The sequence below is a fragment of the Carcharhinus amblyrhynchos genome, chromosome 7 (assembly GCF_965287045.1).
Source record: "Carcharhinus amblyrhynchos chromosome 7, sCarAmb.v2.hapA, whole genome shotgun sequence".
Taxonomy (NCBI): Eukaryota; Metazoa; Chordata; class Chondrichthyes; order Carcharhiniformes; family Carcharhinidae; genus Carcharhinus; species Carcharhinus amblyrhynchos.
Window position 1 is genome coordinate 93489516 of NC_137330.1, and position 23161 is coordinate 93512676.

The following is a 23161-nucleotide window of genomic DNA, read 5'->3' on the forward strand; positions in this document are numbered from 1 at the left end:
TACATATCTGGAACTTTTCAGAGGCCTATAGAAAACTCCCAACAGGGTGATCTCTATTTTCCTGTTTCTAACCTTAGCCCATACTACCTCAATAGCCAAGTCCTCATCAAATGTCCTTCTGTCACCGTAATACCGTCCCTGACTTACAATGCCACACCTCCCCCTCTTTTACCACCTTCCCTGATCTTACTGAAACATCTAAACACCGGAACCTGCAACAACCATTCCTGTCCCTACTCTATCCATGTCTCCGAAATGGCCACAACATCGAAGTCCCAGGTACCAACCCATGCTGCAAGTTCATCCACCTTATTCCAGATGCTCCTGGCCTTGAAGTAGACACATTTCAAATCACATTACTGCCTGCCGGTACACTCCTGCGACCTTGAAACCTTATTCATGACCTGACTACTCTCAACCTCTTGTACACTGGAGCTATAATTCAGGTTTTCATCCCATTAGTTTAAACCTTCCCGAAGAGCATTAGCAAATGTCCCCCCCAGGATACTGGTACCCCTTGGTTCAGGTCTAGACCATCCCGTTTGTAGAGATCCCACCTACCCCAGAATGACTTCCAAGTATCTGAATCCCTCCCTCCTGCACCATCGCTGTGGCCATGTGTTCAACTGCTCTCTCTCCCTATTCCTCTCCTCACTAGCACATGGCATGGGTAACAAACCACAGATAACAACTCTGTTTGTTCTAGCTCTAAGCTTCCACCCTAACTCCCTGAATTTCTGCCTTACATCCCCATCCCTTTTCCTACCTATGTCTTTGATGCCTACGTGGACCACGACTTGGGGCTGGTCCCCCTCCCCTTTAAGGATCCCGAAAACACGATCCGAGACATCACGGATCACGGCACCTGGGAGATAACACACCAACCGCGAGTCTCTCTTGTTTTCACAGAATCTCCTTTCTGCTCCCCTAACTATGAAGTCCCCAATGATTAATGCTCTACTCCTCTCCCCCCTTCCCTTCTGAGCAATAGGGGCAGACTCTGTGCCAGAGACCTATGCCCCATGGCTTATCCGTGGTAAGTCTTCCACCCCCAACAGTATACAAAACGTTACACTTGTTTTATAGCGAAATAGCCAGAGAGGATCGCTGCACTGACAGCTTCTTACCCTTAAGACTTGATCTTAGCTAAAAGGCCCAGAAACGATTATCTAGGTTTTTGCCAAAACTCAAATTCAATGGTTCCCCACCCCTTCCCCCAGACTCATGAGAGCTCAAAAATCAACAACTTAATAGGTCCACGTATAACTAAATGTTGGCCACAGAATTGAATCTGATTTCAACTTTAAACACCCATTGTCACATGTTAAGTTGCAGCCACCTTAACAGATTTTTAGAGTCACAGAGTTACCACTTTCATAAAGTCTGATCTTACAGTCTGAAATATCCAATACCCTCACGCCTATAACATGCCAAATGTAAAATATTGTATATTGGAAGAAAGAACATGGTGAATGTATAATTAACAAAATTAGCATAGGATACCCCTGGAATGACCACATACTGGCAGAGATATTATGTTCCATTGTGATTTGACATGAAAAAGTAATTTAAAAAGCAACCAGCATGCCAGTATGTTGTGACATATGGCTCCAGTACTGGAGGATAGGTTTACTGAGGATATGCTGAGGTTTTACAATGCAGTGTGAAATTCTGGTGGCCATACTTCAAAAAGTTCAAATCCTATATTTTAAGGCAGGCAGAGTATAGAAGCAAAAGCGATTCCACATTTAAAGAATAAGCTATGCAGAAACACTAGAGAGATTTAAGGTCCAGAAGTATGGTGGCTAAGGAGAAACATCCTTGAGATGTTTGAAGTATTGCATGGCTTAGATAAATAAAATCCAAGCTGTTACTTCTAGAAAGTTGATAAGACCAATAGAAGATGTAAATTATTGAAAAAAAGTACATTCAAAACAGACCGTGGAAAAAAAAACTCAAGATATGATAAACATTTGGAATGAACTCCCAGGGAAGAAACAAGGAAAATAAGAAAATAGAAGATGTAATTGGATGCTTCATTGAGTTATGAGACCAGAAAACATGTTCATTAGGCTGAGTCAACTTTTCTCAATTTGTTACCTTCTTGAATTTTGCTGAGAAATACACAAATGGAGGTTTAATAATCAAACTTACTCTTTGTAAGCACTTGAATACAGTGCATAACTATGGCGTAAAGCAGACACTGAAAGGTTCTTTCTCCAGGCTACAGAATCTAAAACAGTTTCAGGATAAGGCACCAATCATTTAGGACTGACGCAAGGAGAAATTTCCTCACTCATAGGTTAGTGAATCTCTGGAATTCTTCACCACAGAGGGTTGTGGATTCCCCAACGCTGATTACATTTAAGGCAGAGACACAAATAATTGGTCTTTCATGAATCAAGGGATTTAGGGAATGGGCAGGAAAGTGGAGTTGAAAGAGATCAACCGTGACTGTATTGACCAGCACAGCAAGCTTGAAGGAACACATGATTTACTCCTGTTTCTTATATTAGCCTGGGCCTTTTGAGTCCAATGGCATGCTTCTGCGCAGTAAAAAAACATGCAATAAAAAATTGATATAGGGCAACAAGTCAGCACAAAAGCATGAGCTATATTTGCAGAACATCCATTCATTGTCCATCCCATTTTTTGTCAAAAAGGAAACAGATTGTGTGCCTTCCCATTCATAATACCAAGCAGTAGATGAGCAAGATAGCCATTGATTCTGGTAATTCTCTTCAGATGGAAAGTTGACCTTTCAGGTTGATGATCAATTTTTGAGCATATATTTTTGAATATAGGCAAGAGGATTGTGAAAAGAGAATCCCCTCAAAGGACGGTTATTTCATTTTAAGCAAATATTTGAACCTTTGAAAAAAGTTATAATTTTCTGTAGCTTTCATGAAAAATGCTTATTCAAGAGGTATATCAGGAGCAACCCTAAGGAGCAAAATTGGGGATTGTACAAACACAGCCTATCTTGCTTATATCTACTGCTATTCTCAACTTCTTTCTTTTTGTGGTGGTTTCCCTCTGTATTTTAATATTACTTCACTTCTCTCAAATAGACTTCTTGGACAACATAAGCCAATGGATTTATTACAAAGCACTGAACCAATTTAGTCTGGCGCTCAAGACTAGCTTGCTTTAGTACATCAGTGCTATACAAACTACTTTATAACCCAGCTCAATTATATTCCATAAAAATAACAACTAAATATTTGTTTGCATAAACGTATGTTTTATACAATCTTTGAAATACAAATTGATTTGAATAAAAAAAAGTAAGAAAATGGTATGTTTTAGTCAAAAGTAATTTGCCCTTCAGATATTTACAAATCATTTTTATATACCCCTCAGACATTCACAAAGCTTTTAAAATTTAGGACGAAATTTAAGCTTAATACAAAATTGCCTTCAAACTCTGAAAGTTACAATCATTCTGAAGAACTGAACCAAAATATTCTTAAGTGACATTAAAAAGCCTCAAAGCATTTTCCCGCAGACTGAATGATCTGTACCACCAACTGGTTTTGGGTCTGTTTATATATTGTTTGATTTTTTAAACTTTCCATACAGGGCACATCTGCAATCCACATAACTTCAAAAGCAAAAATTGTCAGGAATTCCCTCAAGGACCATGGATTACACACAGATGGGGAACATAGCGGAAACTACTGAGATGATCTTCAGCATTAAAATCCATTATCATTTCCAAGTTATTTTCCCAAGTATTAACATTTAAATTACTTCTGAATTTTCTAACATTAACTAGGTAATAGAATTCTCCATATTTAATATAGTGAGGAGCATAAAGTTCGTTCTGCGAACTGAAATGTTCATTCTAAATTTAAGAGACGCTGGGGGTGATTTTCAGCCCACATTAAGCATCAATGAGAACAGCTCCAGGTGCAGGATGTCATCAACTGCACCCATGTGACCATGGTGGCAATTTGTAAACCGCAAAGAATACCATTCTCTCAATGTCCAGATTATCTGTGAACATGCAATGTGCATCACGCAGGTGTGTGCCTGTTTCCTGGGGAGCATCCATAACAGTTACATCTTGACAGGTGTCCCCTGAATGGCCAGGACTTTGTGGGCCCTGGCCTTATTTCATGCTCCACAGGTGTTGCAGTGCTGCCCAGTGCAGTATGAGGGGTTGGGTGTTTTTTTTGGGGGGGAGGGGGGTAGTGTCTCTTGGGTGGAAGGCCCCGGGCTGTGTACCTGCCAATCCTCATCCCTTCAGGTGCCCATGGGCTCCTGGGTTCCTTCATGGAATAGAGGGGTAGCTGGAGTGAGATCCAAAAGCCACGCCCATCTCTAGCAATGACACTTGTGTAATTCCATCAGTGACTGCAACATACTGTTGAAGCTCTGCACCATGGAGTTCATGTATCAACCATGGGGGTCATGAGCTGAACCATGGAACAGGCATTCTCCGTCATGAAGTGCATGTCCTGCATGTCTCCACTGCAGATGTCATTCTTGCTGTGTTGGCTTCCTTGTGTCAAAGTGACAGCACCATCTCTTCAGACAGTAAGAATTCTTCCGGACAGCCTTGCAGTCCAAGGACGGATTTATTTTCCCCAGAAAAATGTCTGAAGGCATCGGTTAAACAGAGGCATGTTTTAAAGTATCCATATACTTTATGGCTAACATGAGGGGACATAGCTTTAAATTGTGGGGTGATAAATATAGGACGCATGTCAGAGGTAGATTCTTTACTCAGAGGGTTGGAAGGGTTTGGAATGCCCTGCCTGCAGCAGTAGTGGACCCACCAACTTTAAGGGCGTTCAAATGGTCATTGGATAGATATATGGATAATATTGGAATATTTTAGGTTAGAGGGTCATTAGATTGGTTCCACCGGTCAGCGCAACATCAAGGGCCAAAGGGCCTGCACTGCGCTGTAATGTTCTATTTCTATGTTCTATATACTTTTTAGACAGGTTTAATTTAAGGATAATTAATTTGCATTTGTATCTGGGAACAGGTCATATGCATCACATTGCCATGAGATTAGCAATGAGGGTTAGGAAGTTTGTCAATTTGGTATGTCTTGGCTGCATTGGTCAACCTATATCGGGAGCAGCTTAAAGGAGGTGAGAATTGATCTGCCAACAGCCAGAACAAAGAGCAAGGGACCATCAGGGACCAGGGGTGTTTCTAATCTGGAATCATTTATTCAAGGATCTGAGTAAGGCCCATGCTCAGGCTGGGGAAATCCAAATTTGTGAAGTATTAATGTAGGGCAAGAGGATTCACCTAGCTAGATGAAGCCAAGAAAAATTCAAATGGTAACTGAGAAACTAAGGAAAATTGGAGGGAATTCTTGGGAGCTGAGTCTCAAATTGGTTGGTCAAGGAGATTTGAATGGACACTCTGGAAACTGTACAGTGAAAAGGAATTCTCAGTTGAAATTAAAAGTAGAATGCATTTTACTTCCGTGAGGAGTTCTGTTTGGAATTTTGATTTTAAGATACAGAATATTAAGTTAATAGTATTTGCTTGTTTTTTTCCTGCAAATAACTTTTTTCCCTTTAAAATGTGAAATCTCATTGCATGGTTTTTTTCAGTTAACAAGTGGGAATTCGAATTTCATTTTTACAGTTACTGGTCTCTGCTGTGATCATAATACATGCAAGCACAGAAGGAAGTAAATCAAAGTTGCACAAAGGAGGCACAAAATAAAACACAAATATAGAAAACCTGAAAATGATTAAATAAGCTCAATCCGTGAAAAAGCAAATCTACACCCCATGTCCACACCGTGGTGGGGCTTTTGCTACTTAGCGTTTCTTAAAAAAAGCTTAGAGAATGGAGTTAACCAAAAACTTGTAGATGTGTTAGGATTGATCTGGGTTCTCTAGTTTGTTGGTCATTACAACAAATCAGGTAGAATCATATGCAAACCAATACATTAATTTAATATTAATATTAATATATTAATTTAATACATTAATTTATTATAAGTCAATTGCCTTGCTGATAAGGCCTCTATTCGTCAATCAAACCAAAGTCAGACGCTAGCAAAAGCTACATATTTCTTCCATTTTTTTCCAATTTAGAATTGTCAGACACTAGAATGCAGAAAAAGCTAGAACTTGATACACTGACAGTCTGGCATCCCACTCCAAACCAACATGAAGCTGGCCCTCTGGCAATATTTAAACAGGCAAGCAGTGCTTCAAAAGATATCGTAAGCATAAACATACACATCAACCTAGCTCAGTAAGCAGCACTCTTCTCTATGATTCAAATGGTACAAGGTCAAGCACCACTCAGGGTTTGCATACAGAGCCTAGCTTGACATCCCAATCCAGTTAGACTGCTGGAAGTGCTGTTCACCAAGTTAACTACCAAACCAAAGCTTTAGGCTTATGGTGATATTTGAAAAGCAGTTGCTGTCTCACAAGGCTAACAATTCTTCCTCCTTTAAGCAAATACAGATTACCTGATCCTTCCTCTAATTTATCTGTAGAATGTGTATTTTTCAGGCAGCTCTAAGGTGATGCACAAACTGGCTGTCACCTTTTCCTTAAGTACAACAATGGCTACACTTAAGAGTACTATTATTGGTAGTGAAGTATTCTGGGACATAATATGATTCTGAAGGGCTCTATGTAAATACAAGCTTGTTCCTCCTTGTTTTCATTCATAGAGTGAAATCATCAGGTTGGTGCTAATCTTGATAACACTAAGATTATAGGATTATAACAAAAGTAAAATCTAACATCAGCTAAGTCTAAAGTCTAATTCTACATTTGAAAACTCTTTCAATTCATTCATATCTTTATAACAGGGGCAAATTAAAACTTGTTTCAAATCTAAAATTGAAAAAAAAAATTCTGCAAAATTGTGAGTGCATGACAAATCTGGAATTAGTATTCCACAACTTGCTGATCAAAAGCAGAGACTTATTCTGATTTTGGGAGTGATCTCATACTCTGAGCCCTTTGCTTGATGTAAAAATGAGTAATAATTAATTGTTCCAGTTGTTTCACTGGAATAAGTTTCCATATGTTTCTACTTAATCCCGTTGAAAAACTGTTGCCATTTGAAACAACACCAACATAACACGGAATCCACACTCAAGTTGAATGCAATTTATTTGCAGAACTATTAGATGAAGCAGCATGCAACGTGCCTTAATTAGTGATTTTAATTATTATACTTATTAAAGGTCAAAATACTACTTACTGCAACCCACGGAGAATTCACAAATTCAATTACATTTTTCCATACTATAGCTTTTACTGGTGACATAATAAGCAATTAAGAGCAATATATTTCAGATAGTGATCATAATGAACAGAACTGCTCATATCTATAAGCTCTCCTTGAATTTAAGTTCCATTGAATCACAGAAATTTTATAGGAAGAGGCCACTTGGTCCAAGAGCTCTGCAGTGCTCAGAAAATAAGCCATTCAGCCTAAAGCCACTTTCTAACATCTAGTCTGTGGCCCTAGAGGTAATGGCACCTGAGATGTATATCCAGAAACCTTTTAAATCGGTTGAGGGTTTTGGCCTCTACTACCTTTTCAAACGAGCTCCAGGCCCCCTACAATCCTCTGGGTGAAAAAAATCTTTTCCTCATCTTCCCTTTAATTTAAATCTATGTGCCCTCATCTCCAACATCTCTGCTAAAGTAAGCACACCGTTTCCAATCATTCTATCTAGACCCCTCACAATTTTATACATCTTAATCAAATCTCCCTCCAGCCTGTTAGCTGCAATTTTCTATTCCTAGCAGACCCAGCAAAACACTCAGCTAATTACAGCTGTTAAGTCACTAACCTGAATTCTATAAGATAAAAGCAAAATACTGCAGATGCTGGAATCTGAAACAAAAACAGAAAATGCTGGAAAATCTCAGCAGGCCTGACACCATCTGTGGAGTGAGAATAGAGCCAATGTTTAAAGTCTGGATGACCTTTCAAAGGGCCATCCAGACCCATCGAAGGATCATTTCAGACTGCTGAGATTTTCTAGCTTTTTCTGTTTTTGATCCTGAATTCTCTATTATGTAGAAACTTACTTCTTATTTTACTGGCTAATAAACTTCTTTGGATTACTATTCAAGAATCCTAATTGCCGATTAGTCAAAGTTTCACAGGAATATTAGTTAAAAAGGGTATTCTTCAGTCATTGGTCAAGGATGGTTTTTGACCTACGATCAATCCACTTGGCACCTTTCGCTGAAGATGCTGCAATTGCCTTGACCTTTGCAATCATGCGATGATCACAGGAACTTCTTTTTCCTGGTAGTTGTTGAAAGATGATGAACGGAGAACATAAAACTGCTTCCAAATTTCAGAGCACTGAAATGGGTGAATTTAGGTGTGTAAGAATGAAGTGTGCAATAAAGTGGAGGTGCACATGTGCCGGATTTCCGTCAGCATATAAACCTCACAGTAAGCCTTTGAAGTTGCAACTCAAACTTAGTCAAATGTCCAAATGATTAAAAAATGTAATCCATTGTAAGAAGCTGCAGTGCATTTAACTGACAATCGTACCTTTAACTGGATGTTTGAAATTTCACAAGCTCGGGGGAGGGGATGGTGGTAAGAGGTTGCATTGATCATTTAAATGAAATACAGAATTCTGTTGGCTAAATCTGACCAGCATGCACTGCAAAGACCAAAAGGCTTTTCAAATTAAAATTAACCAGTTAACAACAGCATGATTTTTTTCATTGAAAATAAAGTGAGGAAAGACAGGCATTGGTCTGGAACACTTCAAAACTATGGAATGTTTAGCTAAAGGGGCACAAGTCATAAAATCAGGTTGGAACAAATAAACAGACATACTTCAAAGCTAGCTTTTGATTTGAAATGATAATTTTGATTAAACTTCATGTACACAAATAGCATGCAGCCAGAGGACCTGGTGAGCTAACTTCACTGCTTTTAAAAACTAAGAGAGTTACACAAACTGACGTTGATTGATGATCAATATCAGAGGTTGCTTCTTTTGAAATGCAGAGAGACAGCCTGATGGGGAGGCTCTCCAGCTGTGTAAAACATTTTGGCACAGGCTTGAATCCTGCAGTCAACGCTCCTGAACCCAGGGTCTGCCATTTGTGCATGATGTTGGAGGTGGTGATGATGGTAGTGGGGGTTGGGGTTTTCTAAATTGTCTATCAGTGGTTCACAGGCAGCTATCCATATAAATCAGTAGCTGCCTCCATCCATGAGTAATTTTGGTGGGCAAAGTATCTAAAACCCAAAGTGTGAAGATTAGAGCAATGGGAAAGGGTCTGAGGCTTGTGAATTTATTTGGATAGCCACTGTACCCTTTCTGAGAGGTACAGTATAAATTCAAAATTTTCTTTCTTTTACTTGCATTTCTAGAACATCTCCTGACCGACTACTTCCCAGAGGAAATGGTTTTTCCCCACCTACCATAATCAGAATGGTTACAGCACTGAGGAGCCCATTAGGTCTACTGCGCCAATGCCAGTAGTTCCAATCCCCTGTAGGGTTGGAAGGTTTCCTTCTTCAGTACAAAGATTTGAAGACTAGGTGGATTGGCCATGCTATACTGCCCCTTAGAGTCCAAATTTATGTGGGTTAGATGTATTAGCCATGCTAAACATACTGGGTTACTGGGATGGGGTGGGAGGTGGGCCTGGGTGAGATGGTCTTACAAAGAATCAGTGCAGACTCTAAGAGCCAAATGGCTTCTTTCCGCACTGCAGGGATTCAATGATTCAGGTGCTTATCCATTTCCCTTCCAAAAGCATGGATTAAATCTCCACCACACTCAGGCACTGCATTCCAAACCCTAACCACGTGCTGCATAAGAAAAGTTCATCCCCATGTTGCCATTTGCTTTGCCAATCACTTAAATCAGTATCACTCAGTTCTTGAACCTTCTACTAATTCCTTTGTTTTCAGATATGAAAGTACTTCAATGTTTTTACAGTAGATATAACTCCATAAACACCTATCAGGAAGTGGCCAAAATTACACACGCCTGCCGCATAATACATTGTATCCTAGTATAGGCATTTTAATTACATGTTGCATTTAATCTCAGAATTCTCTCTCAGAAGTTAAACTACCAGCTGAATTCATGGTCTTTCCAACAGTTTTCATTCCTGACTGAAGGAAGTAAATCAAATAGTAAACAAGCCTATGTAACATTTTTGAATAACTAATAATTGGATGAATCAATGAAATAATCGCAACAGCTATGGCATTATTTCATTCTGAAATTACTAGTGCAAATTTAATTAGTAGTGTTTATGTAAACGAACCTAAGTTCGTCTGGCCATTAGTTCATTGTAAACTTATTAGGAAAACCTTAACTTCGTTTTTGACAGATATAGGATCATAGAATCCCTACGATGCAGAAGGAGGCTACTCAGCTCATTAAGTCTGCATCGACCACAATCCCACCCAAGCTCTATTCCTGTAACCTCACATATTTATCCTGCTAATCCCCCAACACTAAGGTCAATTTAGCAGGGCCAATCAACCTAACCCACATACCTTTGGACTGTGGGAGGAAACCCATGCAGGCAAAAGGTGAATGTGCAAACTCCACACAGTCACCTGAGGCCAGAAATGAACCAGGTCCCTGACGCTGTGAGGCAGCAGTGCTAGCCACTGTGCCACCATATATATTCATATGTACAAAAGACAGTTGGCTATATTGAAAGCAAATGGCACTGATTGTATTCTTCAAAACATGCAATTTTGTAAAGTAACACCAAACTAAAAATTATACTCTCCCCATTTTGAACAATTCATTCCTTTTAATTTGATTTATTGTCATATGTATTGATATACAGTGAAAAGTATTGTTTCTTATGCATGATACAGACAAAGTATATCATACATAGAGAAGGAAAGAAGAGAGTGCAGACTGTAGTGTTACAATCATAGGTAGGGCATAGAGAAAGATCAACTTAATGCGAGTAAGGTCTGATGGCAGCAGGGAAGAACTTGTTCTTGAATCGGTAGTACGTGACCTCAGACTTTTGTATCCTTTTCCCAATGGAAGAAGGTGGAAGAGAGTATATCTGGGAAGAATGGCGTCCATGATTCTGGTGGCTGCTTTTCAGAGGCAGTGGGAAGTGCAGACAGTGTCAATGGATGGGATGCCGGTTTGAGTGATGGACTGGCATCATTCATGACCCCTTGTAGTTTATTGTGGTCTCATACAGAACAGGAATAATACCAAGCTGTGATACAACCAGGAAGAACGCTTTCTATGGTGCATCTGTAAAAGTTGTAGCAGACATGCCAAATTTCCTTGGTCATCTGAGAAAGTAGAAGTGTTGGTGGGCTTTCTTAACTATAGTGTTCACATGGAGGGACCAGCATAGGTTGTTGGTAATCTGGATACCTAAAAATTTGAGGCTCTCAATCATTTCTACTTTGTCCCCATTGATGTAGTAAAAAGTCTGACAACACCAGGTTTTAGTCCAACCGATTTATTTGATAATAGACTCACAAGCTTTCAGGGTTAGTCCCTTCGTCAAGTGAATGGAGAGTTCTGGCCTCAGACAGAGCATATAAAGCACAGACAGTTTAGTGATCACTGATTAGAATGCGAATCCTTACACCTAACCTGCTGTTCAAGACCTGAAGTGGCTGACAATGTGAGTGGAAGGAGCACTGATCACAGGTTACAGAGATGCTCCTTCCACTCACATTGTCAGCCACTTCAGGTCTTGAACAGCAGGTTAGGTGTAAGGATTCGCATTCTAATCAGTAATCTCTAAACTGTCTGTGCTTTATATGCTTTGTTTGAGGCCAGAACTCTCCATTCACCTGACGAAGGGACTAACCCGAAAGCTTGTGAGTCTATTATCAAATAAATCGGTTGGACTAAAACCTGGTGTTGTCAGACTTTTTACTGTGTTTACGCCAGTCCAACGCCGGCATACCCACATCATGACCCATTGATGTAGACAGGGGCATGTTCTCCACTACACTTTCTGAAATTGATGACTATCTCCTTCGTTTTGCTGACATTAAGGGAGAGATTATTGTCATCTCGCCAGTTCACCAGATTCTCTATCTCTTTCCTGTACCCCATCTCATCATTGCTTCAGATCTGATTTACATCGCTGGTGACATCAGCAAACTCAAAAATCGAGTTGGAGGAGAATTTGGCCAAACAGTAATAGATATTAAAGGAGTATAGTTAAGGGGCTGAGGATGATTATGGAAGTGTTGTTGTCTATCCTTACTGACTGGTCTGTGGTTAGAAAATTCAGAATCCAGTCTCTGAAGAAGGAGCCGAACCCCAGGCTACAGAGTTTGGAGTTAAGTTCCTGTCGTCCATATCTCACAATGTTCCATGTCTCATGGCAAACACAGATCCAGATATCCATCAAAGTGATATTTCAGGCATTGAAAGTTATATTCTATTGCAGCACATCACCTGCATTGGTTCTCTTCTCTACCTTCCATCAGTACCTATTGAGTCTTCATAAGATCTAACCTTGGCTCCCATCTATTTCTCATCTATATACAGCCCCTCAACGACTTTCTCTGAAAATACATCAGGTTTTGGTAAGTAAAAATTTCCTCTAACTAAAAGACTCAAGTTAAAATACTCAATCCCCACCATAAATTCTTCCACTACCGACTCTCTGGCATTATACAAGGTTGAACCAGACCATCCTCAGCACTGTATTATATTAAATCAGAGTTAAACTTCCAAACTGTCGCCATCGCCAACTCTCCCAATTTCTATCTCTGTAACATCATCCATGTACACTGCTGCTCCAGCTCATCTTCAGAATTGCTTATGTATCCCTTTGCTACTTCTTGATTCAACTATTCCAGGCTGGCTTCACAATTTTCATCCTATGTAAACTTGAAATCATCCCAAGTTCTTACGTCAGTATCCTAAGTCTTACCAAGTCCCATTTACACATCAACTCCTGTGCCTGCTGACCTATGTTGACTACAAGTCAAGAGACACATTGATTTAAAATTCTTATCCTTGTTTCCAAATCTCTCCTCTGTATCATCCTTCTCTATCTTTATAATCCCCTACATCCTGTCAACTCTCCGAGATATCAGCGCTCCTCCAATAATGGCCTTTTGAGCAAACTTGATATTCATTGCTTTACCATTCATGAATGTGCCTTCAGCTGCCCATGGCCTAATTATAGAATTCCACCCCTACGCCTCCATCTCTCTTTTTTTCTCCTTGGTGTTCCTTAAAACCTACCATTTTGACCAAAGCTTATGGTTATAGGAACAAAGGACTCAATAGCAGGGGTATGCCATCCAGCCCATCGAACCTGCTCTGCCACTCAAAAAGATCATGACTGATCATGAACTTTTCTGTCTGCTCCCATAACCCTTTGAGTCTCCTGTATATCAGATATTTGTCTAATCATGCCTTGAATAAATTCAATGACCCAACCTCCTCTGATCTTTGAGTAAGAGAATTCCTCAGACCAACAACTCTCAAGAGAAAAAAAAATGTTCTGATCACAGTCAGTGATTCTGTTTCAAATTATATTTGATAATACTTCCGTGAAGCGTGATGTAAGCGCAAGTTTTTTGCTGTACTAATATAGATTGTGTTTCATTCCAATTTACACACAGTCATTAAATTATATATAAAATCAGTTTTATTAATATTTTTCACAAAATAGAATCAAAATTGTATATCTTTTCACTTTTCGGCAGATATTTATAGAATTATATAGAAGGAAAGGAAGTTGTATTTCATTCAAGAGGTTGATGTCCTCAATACTCCTCCCCCAAAAAAAATTACAGTCAATGAAGTTCATTTTAAGAACATAAGAAATAAGAAATAAGAACATAAGAACATAAGAACATAAGAAATAGGAGCAGGAGTAGGCCATCTAGCCCTTCGAGCCTGCCCCGCCATTCAATAAGATCATGGCTGATCTGTTGTGGCTCAGTTCCACTTTCCCGCCCTCTCCCCATAAACCTTAATCCCCTCTCTTATCAAAAACCCATCAACCCGCTTCTTAAAAATATTTAGCGAGGCAGCCTCCACCACTTCAACGGGCAGAGAATTCCAGAGATTCACCACCCTTTGAGTGAAGAAGTTCCTCCTCAACTCCGTTCTAAACCGCCTCCCCTTTATCTTGAGGCTGTGCCCCCTAGTCCTACTGTCTTTTTTGAGCGGGAAGAGTCTCTCCACCTCTATCCTATCCATCCCATTCATCATCTTATACGTCTCAATGAGATCTCCCCTCATTCTTCTAAACTCTAGCGAGTACAAGCCTAGTTTATTCAGCCTCTCCTCATAGCTCAACCCCCTCAACTCCGGTATCAGCCTAGTAAACCTCCTCTGCACTCCCTCCAGGGCCAAAATATCCTTGCACAGGTGCAGCGCCCAAAACTGCACACAGTACTCCAGCTGCGGCCTCACCAATGCCCTATACAGCTGCAGCAAGACCTCCCTACTTTTATATTCAATCCCCCTCGCTATGAAGGCCAGCATCCCATTCGCCTTCCTGACCACCTGCAAGCTGGGTTTTTGCGACTCATGCACAAGGACCCTGAGGTCCCTCTGCACCGTCGCCTGCTGCAGTTTTTCGCCACGTAAGTAATAGTCCTTCCTACCATTCTTCCTACCAAAGTGGACCACCTCACACTTGCCAACATTAAATTCCATTTGCCATTTCCTGGCCCATTCGCCCAGCCTATCTAGATCCTTCTGCAGACTCTCCACACCCTCCGCACAATTTGCCTTTCCCCCAATCTTGGTGTCATCAGCAAATTTCGACACCCTGCACTCGGTTCCCTCCTCCAGATCATCTATATAAATGGTAAATAGCTGAGGCCCCAGCACCGACCCCTGGGGCACCCCACTAGTCACCAACCGCCAATCCGAATAGCACCCATTGACCCCCACTCTCTGCCTCCTATTTGACAACCAATCCTCTATCCACGCTAACACCCTACCCCCAACTCCATGTCCCCTGACCTTCTGCAATAACCTCTCGTGAGGTACCTTGTCAAACGCCTTCTGAAAATCCAGAAAGACCACATCCACCGGCTCTCCTCTATCCACTGCCCTAGACACATCCTCATAGAACTCCAGTAAATTTGTCAGACACGACTTCCCTTTAATGAAACCGTGTTGCGTCCGCCCTATCAAGCAATTCCCTTCAAGATGCCTCGCAATTTCCTGCTTAATGACGGATTCTAACATTTTACCTACCACAGACGTTAAACTAACCGGTCTATAATTCCCCGCCTTTTGCCTGGCACCCTTCTTAAACAACGGCGTAACATTAGCCGTTTTCCAATCTTCCGGCACTTCCCCAGAATCCAGCGACGTTTGGAAAATAACCACCAAGGCATCCACTATCACCTCCGCCATTTCTTTCAGAACCCTCGGATGCATTCCATCCGGTCCTGGGGACTTGTCCACAATCAGCCCCTCCAGTCTGTCGAGCACCACCTCTCTAGTAACAGTAATGTCATTAAGACCCTCCATTCCTACCACCTTTCCATCGCTAACACCCGGCAAATTATTCACGTCCTCTTCCGTGAAGACAGAAACAAAAAAGTTATTCAATACCTTAGCCATATCCCCATCCCCTACCACTAGCTCCCCTTTCTCATTCTCTAAAGGACCAACGTTCACCCTAGCCAGCCTCTTCCTTTTTATATATTTATAAAAACTCTTGCTATCCTTTTTTATATTAAGTGCTAGCCCAGCCTCATAGCTTCTCCTACCCTCCTTTATCAACTTCTTTGTCAATCTTTGTTGACATTTAAACCTTTCCCAATCCTCTTCTCGCCCACTGCTCTTAGCTACTCTAAATTCCTCCGCTTTTAATTTAACACTTTCCTTCACCTCCTTCGTTATCCACGGCTTATTACCTCTCTTCCTACTGTCCTTTTTAACCATCGGAATAAATTTCTGCTGAGCACCAAGAAAGATCTCCTTAAAGATCCTCCACTGCTCCTCAGCAGACCTACCTTCCAACGCACTCCCCCAGTCCACATTCGCCAATTCTTCTCTCATCCTACCATACTCCCCTCTATTCAAACAAAGGACGCGTGTCCGGGAACCCACTTTCTCCTCCTCCACCTGCACCAGAAACTCCACCATACAATGATCACTCTCTCCAAGAGGATCCTTCACCGCAAGGTCCCTAATTCTACCCGCCTCATTACATAGCACCAGATCCAAGATAGCTTGCTCCCTCGTCGGCTCCAACACACACTGTTCAAGGAAATTATCCCGGCAGCATTCCAAGAACTCCTCCTCGAGCCCACCTCGTCCAACATGGGTCGACCAATCAATATGCAGATTGAAATCTCCCATAACTACTGCCGTCCCATTCCTGCACGCCACACTTATTTGCGTGTTAACAGCCCGCCCCACCTCCAGATCATTATTCGGGGGCCTGTAGACGACACCCACCAGCGTCTTCCTCCCTTTGCTGTTCCTAATCTCCACCCACAACGATTCCACGTTCTGCTCTTTGGCTCCGATATCATCCCTTGCTACCACCTTGATACTATCCTTAATCAGCAGAGCTACGCCACCCCCTCTTTCCTCCTGCCTATCCTTCCTAAACACTTGATAGCCCTGTACATTCATCTCCCAGTCCCTGTCACCTTGCAGCCACGTCTCTGTAATGGCCACCAGATCGTATCCATTTGTGTCGATCTGCGCCACCAGCTCATCCACTTTATTCCGAATGCTTCGTGCATTCAGATAAAGCGCTTTCACCCCAGCCTTCACCTGGACCCTATTTGCCGTAACGCCACCAATTTGGACATCCTTGGCCTCTTCCCTTACCTGTACCCTATCCTTAACTTTAGACCTCGTAGCGTCACCTACCCTCGCACCCTCCCCCCCCCTAATTAGTTTAAAGCCCTGTCTACAGTCCTCTTTACTCGATTCGCCAACACTCTGGTCCCAGCACGATTCAGACCAACCCCATCCCGCCCGAACAGGTCCCACCTACCCCAATACTGGTGCCAATGCCCCATAAATTCAAACCCATTCCTCCCACACCAATCCCTGAGCCACCCATTCACTTCCTTTATCCTGTCAACCCTACGCCCGTCTGCACTCAGTTCAGGCAGTAGCCCAGAGACGACCACCTTGTCGGTTCTACTTTTTAATTCCATTCCCAGCTTCTCATACTCCCTCCCCAGATCCTCAGTCCGCACTTTGCCTACGTCGCCGGCACCCACATGTACTACAACAACCGGGTTCTCACCCTCCCACTCCAGGTTCCTCTGCAGCCCAGCTGTGACATCCTGTACCCGAGCACCAGGCAGACAACACACCCTTCTGTGCACTTTGTCATTGTGACAAAGGACAGTGTCAATACTCTTCACCCCACTATCTCCAATCACTACTACATTCCTTTTCCCCCTCTCTTTGCCTATGTCCTGCTGCATCACTGTACCGTGTGCAGTTTGCTCACCAACCTCACCTGCCTTGTCCTCTTCCAGACTGGAAGCAAGAACCTCAAACCTGTTATGCAGATTAAGAGGCTGAGGCCTCCGCTCCTCACCCCCCTTCCTCCTCCCAGCAGCCCCCTTTTGTCCCTGACCCTTAGATTTAGCCAGTCTAGGGGCACCCTCTCTCCCCCTGATGAGCCTCAGTGTCTGTAGCTCAGAGGCCAGCTCATCCACCTTGAGCTGGAGCTCCTCCAGCAACCTGCACTTACTGCAGACATGGTCACTGGGAAGGACCCTGGGGTCCGCCAGCTCCCACATCATACAGAAACCACACATCACATGCCCCTCCATTATTCACTGTAATTTTTTATGGGGAAAAAATTTTTTTCCTTGTTTCTTGCTGTAGTAGTTTTGAAAAAATTTTTTGTCCTTGTTTTTTTTCAAACAAACTCACCTGGCCTTTTTTCCTCCAAGCCCTTTTTGATATTAAGCCCTATTAACTCACTCTGCTTCCCACTCACTCCGCTGCCCACTCAGACGCTGCCCGCTGTCTACACCAGGCCTCCTTTTAAACCTGGCGCTGATTTAAAGCAGGCTGGTCCACAAATGCCTTTTCACCACACCCTCAGAATTCTTAAAGCAGTAAATACAATAAATAAATGCTTTAAACAGTTCTACAAAGAGTAAAGTGCTTTAAACTTATTTTAAACAGGTTTTTAACAGGTAAAATCTTAGCTCTCTCTCTGCTCCAGCAAACAATGGAAGGCTTCACCGTAGGAGCAAAGATGTGCTGTTAGGCTGATTGGCAGTAATAAATTGTCCCTAAATCAGTTTCCCTCAATCTGGATGGCCACAAAACATGACACTATTGTTACTAGAGAGGCGGTGCTCGACAGACTGGAGGGACTGATTGTGGACAAGTCCCCAGGACCGGATGGAATGCATCCGAGGGTTCTGAAGGAAATGGCGGAGGTGATAGTGGATGCCTTGGTGGTTATTTTCCAAACGTCGCTGGATTCTGGGGAAGTGCCGGAAGATTGGAAAACGGCTAATGTTATGCCGTTGTTTAAGAAGGGTGGCAGGCAAAAGGCAGGGAATTATAGGCCGGTTAGTTTAATGTCTGTTGTAGGTAAAATGTTAGAACCCGTCATCAAGGAGGAAATAGCGAGGCATCTTGAGGGGAACTGCTTGATAGAGCAGACGCAGCACGGTTTTGTTAAGGGGAAGTCGTGTCTGACAAATTTATTGGTGTTCTATGAGGATGTGTCTAGGGCAGTGGATAGAGGAGAGCCGGTGGATGTGGTCTTTCTGGATTTTCAGAAGGCGTTTGACAAGGTACCTCACAAGAGGTTATTGCAGAAGGTAAGGGGGCATGGAGTTGGGGGTAGGGTGTTAGCGTGGATACAGGATTGGTTGTCAAATAGGAGGCAGAGAGTGGGGGTTAATGGGTGCTATTCAGATTGGCGGTCGGTGACTAGTAGAGTGCCCCAGGGGTCGGTGTTGGGGCCTCAGCTATTTACCATTTATATAGATGATCTGGAGGAGGGAACCGAGTGTATGGTGTCGAAATTTGCTGATGACACCAAGACTGGTGGAACGGCAAATTGTGCGGAGGGTGTGGAGAGTCTGCAGAAGGATCTAGATAGGCTGGGCGAATGGGCCAGGAAATGGCAAATGGAATTTAATGTTGGCAAGTGTGAGGTGGTCCACTTTGGTAGGAATAATGGTAGGAAGGACTATTACTTACGTGGCGAAAATCTGCAGCAGGCGACAGTGCAGAGGGACCTCAGGGTCCTTGTGCATGAGTCGCAAAAACCCAGCTTGCAGGTGCAGCAGGTGGTCAGGAAGGCTAATGGGATGCTGGCCTTCATAGCAAGGGGGATTGAATATAAAAGTAGGGAGGTCTTGCTGCAGCTGTATAGGGCATTGGTGAGGCCGCAGCTGGAGTACTGTGTGCAGTTTTGGTCGCCGCACTTACGTAAGGATATTTTGGCCTTGGAGGGAGTGCAAAGGTGGTTTACTAGGCTGATACCGGAGTTGAGGGGGTTGAGCTATGAGGAGAGGCTGAATAAACTAGGCTTGTACTCATTAGAGTTTAGAAGAATAAGGGGAGATCTCATTGAGACATATAAGATTATGAATGGGATGGATAGGATAGAAGTGGAGAGACTCTTCCTGCTCAGAAAGGGCAGTAGGACTAGGGGGCACAACCTCAAGATAAAGGGGGGGCGGTTTAGAACGGAGTTGAGGAGGAACTTCTTCACTCAAAGGGTGGTGAATCTCTGGAATTCTCTGCCCGTTGAAGTGGTGGAGGCTGCCTCGCTAAATATTTTTAAGACGCGGGTTAATGGGTTTTTGATAAGAGAGGGGATTAAGGGTTATGGGCAGAGGGCGGGAATGTGGAACTGAGCCACGACAGATCAGTCATGATCTTACTGAATGGCGGGGCAGGCTCAAAGGGCTAGATGGCCTACTCCTGCTCCTATTTCTTACGTTCTTATGTTCTTATTAGACAAGGGTCGTGGGTGGAGAGGGGCCTGGTGGTGTTGAGATGGCGGCGCGGGCTCGTTGGGCCGAAGGGCCTGTTTCCAGGCTTTTTTTTGTTCTTTAGGCCATCTAGCCTCTCGAGCCTGCCCTGCCATTCAATAAGATCGTGGCTGATCTGAAGTGGATCTGTTCCACTTACCCGCTTGCTCTCCATAACCCTTAATTCCCTTATCAATCAGAACACTTTAAACAGATATCGTTATTGTGTGGAATATGGCAGCCAATTTGCTCACAGCACGGTCCCATAACTGCAATAAGATCAATAAACAGTTAAGATTGTTTTAACGCTGTTGGCTGAGAATGTTAGGCCAGGGCACTGAAGAATTCCCTTGGTCTTTGACTGAAAAAGTAATGCCATGAGATCTTTCACATTCATCTGGGAGATTGGACTATCAAAGCTCTCCTGCCTTTTCTCTTTTGTTCCATGGATCTTTTAAATTCACCTGAACAGGCACAGCAAAATGTGTCAAGGAATATTAAAAATTAGAAACAAAATAACCAAGCTGTAATTGAAAAACTGTTAGTTCAAGCATGGCTTCAAATTTAGAATTGCTGAACTTAGTTGAACTTTGCAGAATAGTTGCAGACTGCCTTCTGAATGAAGCATTCAGATCCAAAATGTTATAAGTTCTCAAATAGTTTCACAGAATAGTTGGCAGAGTAGAAATAAGATAATTAGTGTCCAGCCACTACCACTCAGCATGGCAGTCACCTTCATGAATTCAGACTTGCTTGCCAGACAAATCTAACAGTTTTCCCACACTAAAATTTTGTTCACTCTGAGAGTATGTCTTAAAAAAAGAACATTTATTTTCTTTCTCTCATCTATGGCACCAGTGAAGGTTACAAAGCAGTGGAATTACTGTCCTAGAAAATGATATTCATTCTGATGTGATTTTTGAACTCGTGTGATTATTAACTCTTTCAACTATATAGTGTGACAAATATCAGCACTTGTAACTGGTTCCAAGAAATCAAACACCATACGAGAAGCAAAAACAACATTTGAAAGGAGATTTTTGGAATATACCTAATATGGGCAAAAGGTAAGAATTAACCCAGAAGAATGAGGGAAAGAAAGCTCCAAGCAAAACAGCAGGCTAGATAAGAATGTATTTTTGGCAACACCAGAAACAAACATTGCTGTTTATGGAGGAACAAATTTTTAAATTAATTCAGCAGAAAAATGAGCTAATTGAAAAAAATTAAATGGAATGCATGCCTGTATTCCAGCAAGCCAAATGGTGTTAAAATTGTGAACAACTTCTACTTTGAGGAGTGTAGATAGCATGTAGATGAAGAATGCTGCTCATAACAAGAGGCATCAAACAAAACAAACTGCAAATTTAGAAAGAGAATAATGAATAATTAATAATTAACACCAATTACACGGCAGTAATTTGATCAAACTTAGGCCTAAACCACATAAGTAAAGCTCTTATGGTTTAGGAGTCTTTTGAATGTTAAGATTAGGTGATATCTCTGTGACTATGCCAAGCTGTTAACTCTTGCAACGTTGCCTACAAATCATCTCATCTAGATACTGCTGGGCTACCAACATTTCATACAATTTATCTTACAGTAACAGTTTGAAATTTAAAAGTGCATTGAAATTAATATTGTTGAACCTGTGAGTTCTATGTCTACCCCCACATACACGATTAACTGAAAAATGGCAACAGAAAGGTAATTTCAACCAACATTGTCAGTGTGATCCCACCTCTAAACAGAAATGTAGAACCTTAACAACAATTATAAGGCAAGGGAAGGAGGGTTGAAGATAATTCATGTTGATCAGTGTTTTGATTTCCGTATCTTTGTAACACAAGACTAACATTTCAGTAATAGAGCTACGTTTCTGTAAGACATGATACTGTTTCAGTTAAACTTGCAAAATGAAACTTAAGGAACAGAATTACTATGGTGATTGAACCGTAGTAATGTTATGGCACAGAAAGAGGCCATTCAGCCCATTGCATCTGTGCCAACCAAAAAAATTTTAAAAACTAGCTGTTCATTATAATCCCACTTTCCAAAACCCAGTCCGTAGCCTTACACATTACATATTCAAACATAAAAATACAAGAACTAGGAGCATGAGTTGGCCCCTCGATCCTGGCTGATCTAATTTCAGTCTCAACTCCACTTGCCTGTTTTCCATGACCCATCTCCCTTTACTAACTTAAAAATCTGTCCATCTCCTCCTTAATCTCACTCAATGTCGATGCATCCACCGCACTCTGAAGTAGAGAGTTCCATAGACCCTTTGGGAGAAGTAGTTTCTCCTCACCTCTGTTTTAAATGCGCTACCCCTTCACATAAAATGAGCCTCCCATCCACTGATTCTACCTGCACTTCCCGCTGCCTTGGCAAAGCAGCTAGTATAATTAAGGACCTCAGGTACACTGGACATTCCCTATTCCACCTTCTTCCTTCGGAAAAAAGTTACAAAAGTTTGAGGTAACATACCAACCGACTCAAAAACAGCTTCTTTCCTGCTGCTGTCAGACTTTTGAACGGATTTCCCTTGCATTATGTTGATCTTTCACTATACTCTAGCAACGACTGTAACACTACATTCTGCACTCTCGTTTCCTTCGCGATGAACGGTATGCTTTGTCTGTATAGCACGCAAAAAACAATAATTTTCACTTATATTAATACGTGACCATAATAAATCAAATCAAAACTACGACCTCTTGTTCTAGATTGCCCCACAAGAGGAAGCATTCATTCTACATCTACTTTATTAATATCTTTTATCATCTGAGACACCCAAATTATATCTAGACCCTTAAAATTCATGTTTGCCTTTACAAAATAATTTGTTTTATGCAGACATGAGCTGAGCAACAATCAGCAAAAAAAATGGGCTGTATGACAGCATATCATAACTGCTTCATCTAAGTACATCTGCCAATTTTAATGTGGGCACCGTTGCCAGCATGTAAAAGGCTAACACGGTACTGGACACACAAAGTAAATGGGGATCCCACGTAACAGAAGGGGCTGGGCAGTCACAGTACAAAAAAGCAAGGTAAAAGCAAAATGCTGCTGAAGCTAGAAATTTAAAAAACAGAAAATGCTGGAAAAATTCAGCAGGTCAGGCAGCATCTGTGGAAAGAGAAACAGAGTTAATGTTTCAACTATTCTTCAGAGCATATTACAAGATTCTTTGGATTAAAAAAAATCTGACATCTGCAATAGGTTCTGAATACATTCT

The 23161-nt window shown here is 41.9% G+C and overlaps 1 protein-coding gene across 1 annotated transcript in view; it reads right to left on the reverse strand.

Annotated features, from left to right (window-relative positions):
* bckdhb (branched chain keto acid dehydrogenase E1 subunit beta) overlaps positions 1 to 23161 on the reverse strand; it is a 264765-nt gene that overhangs the window by 137297 nt on the left and 104307 nt on the right. The gene's annotated exons all lie outside the window — the stretch shown is intronic.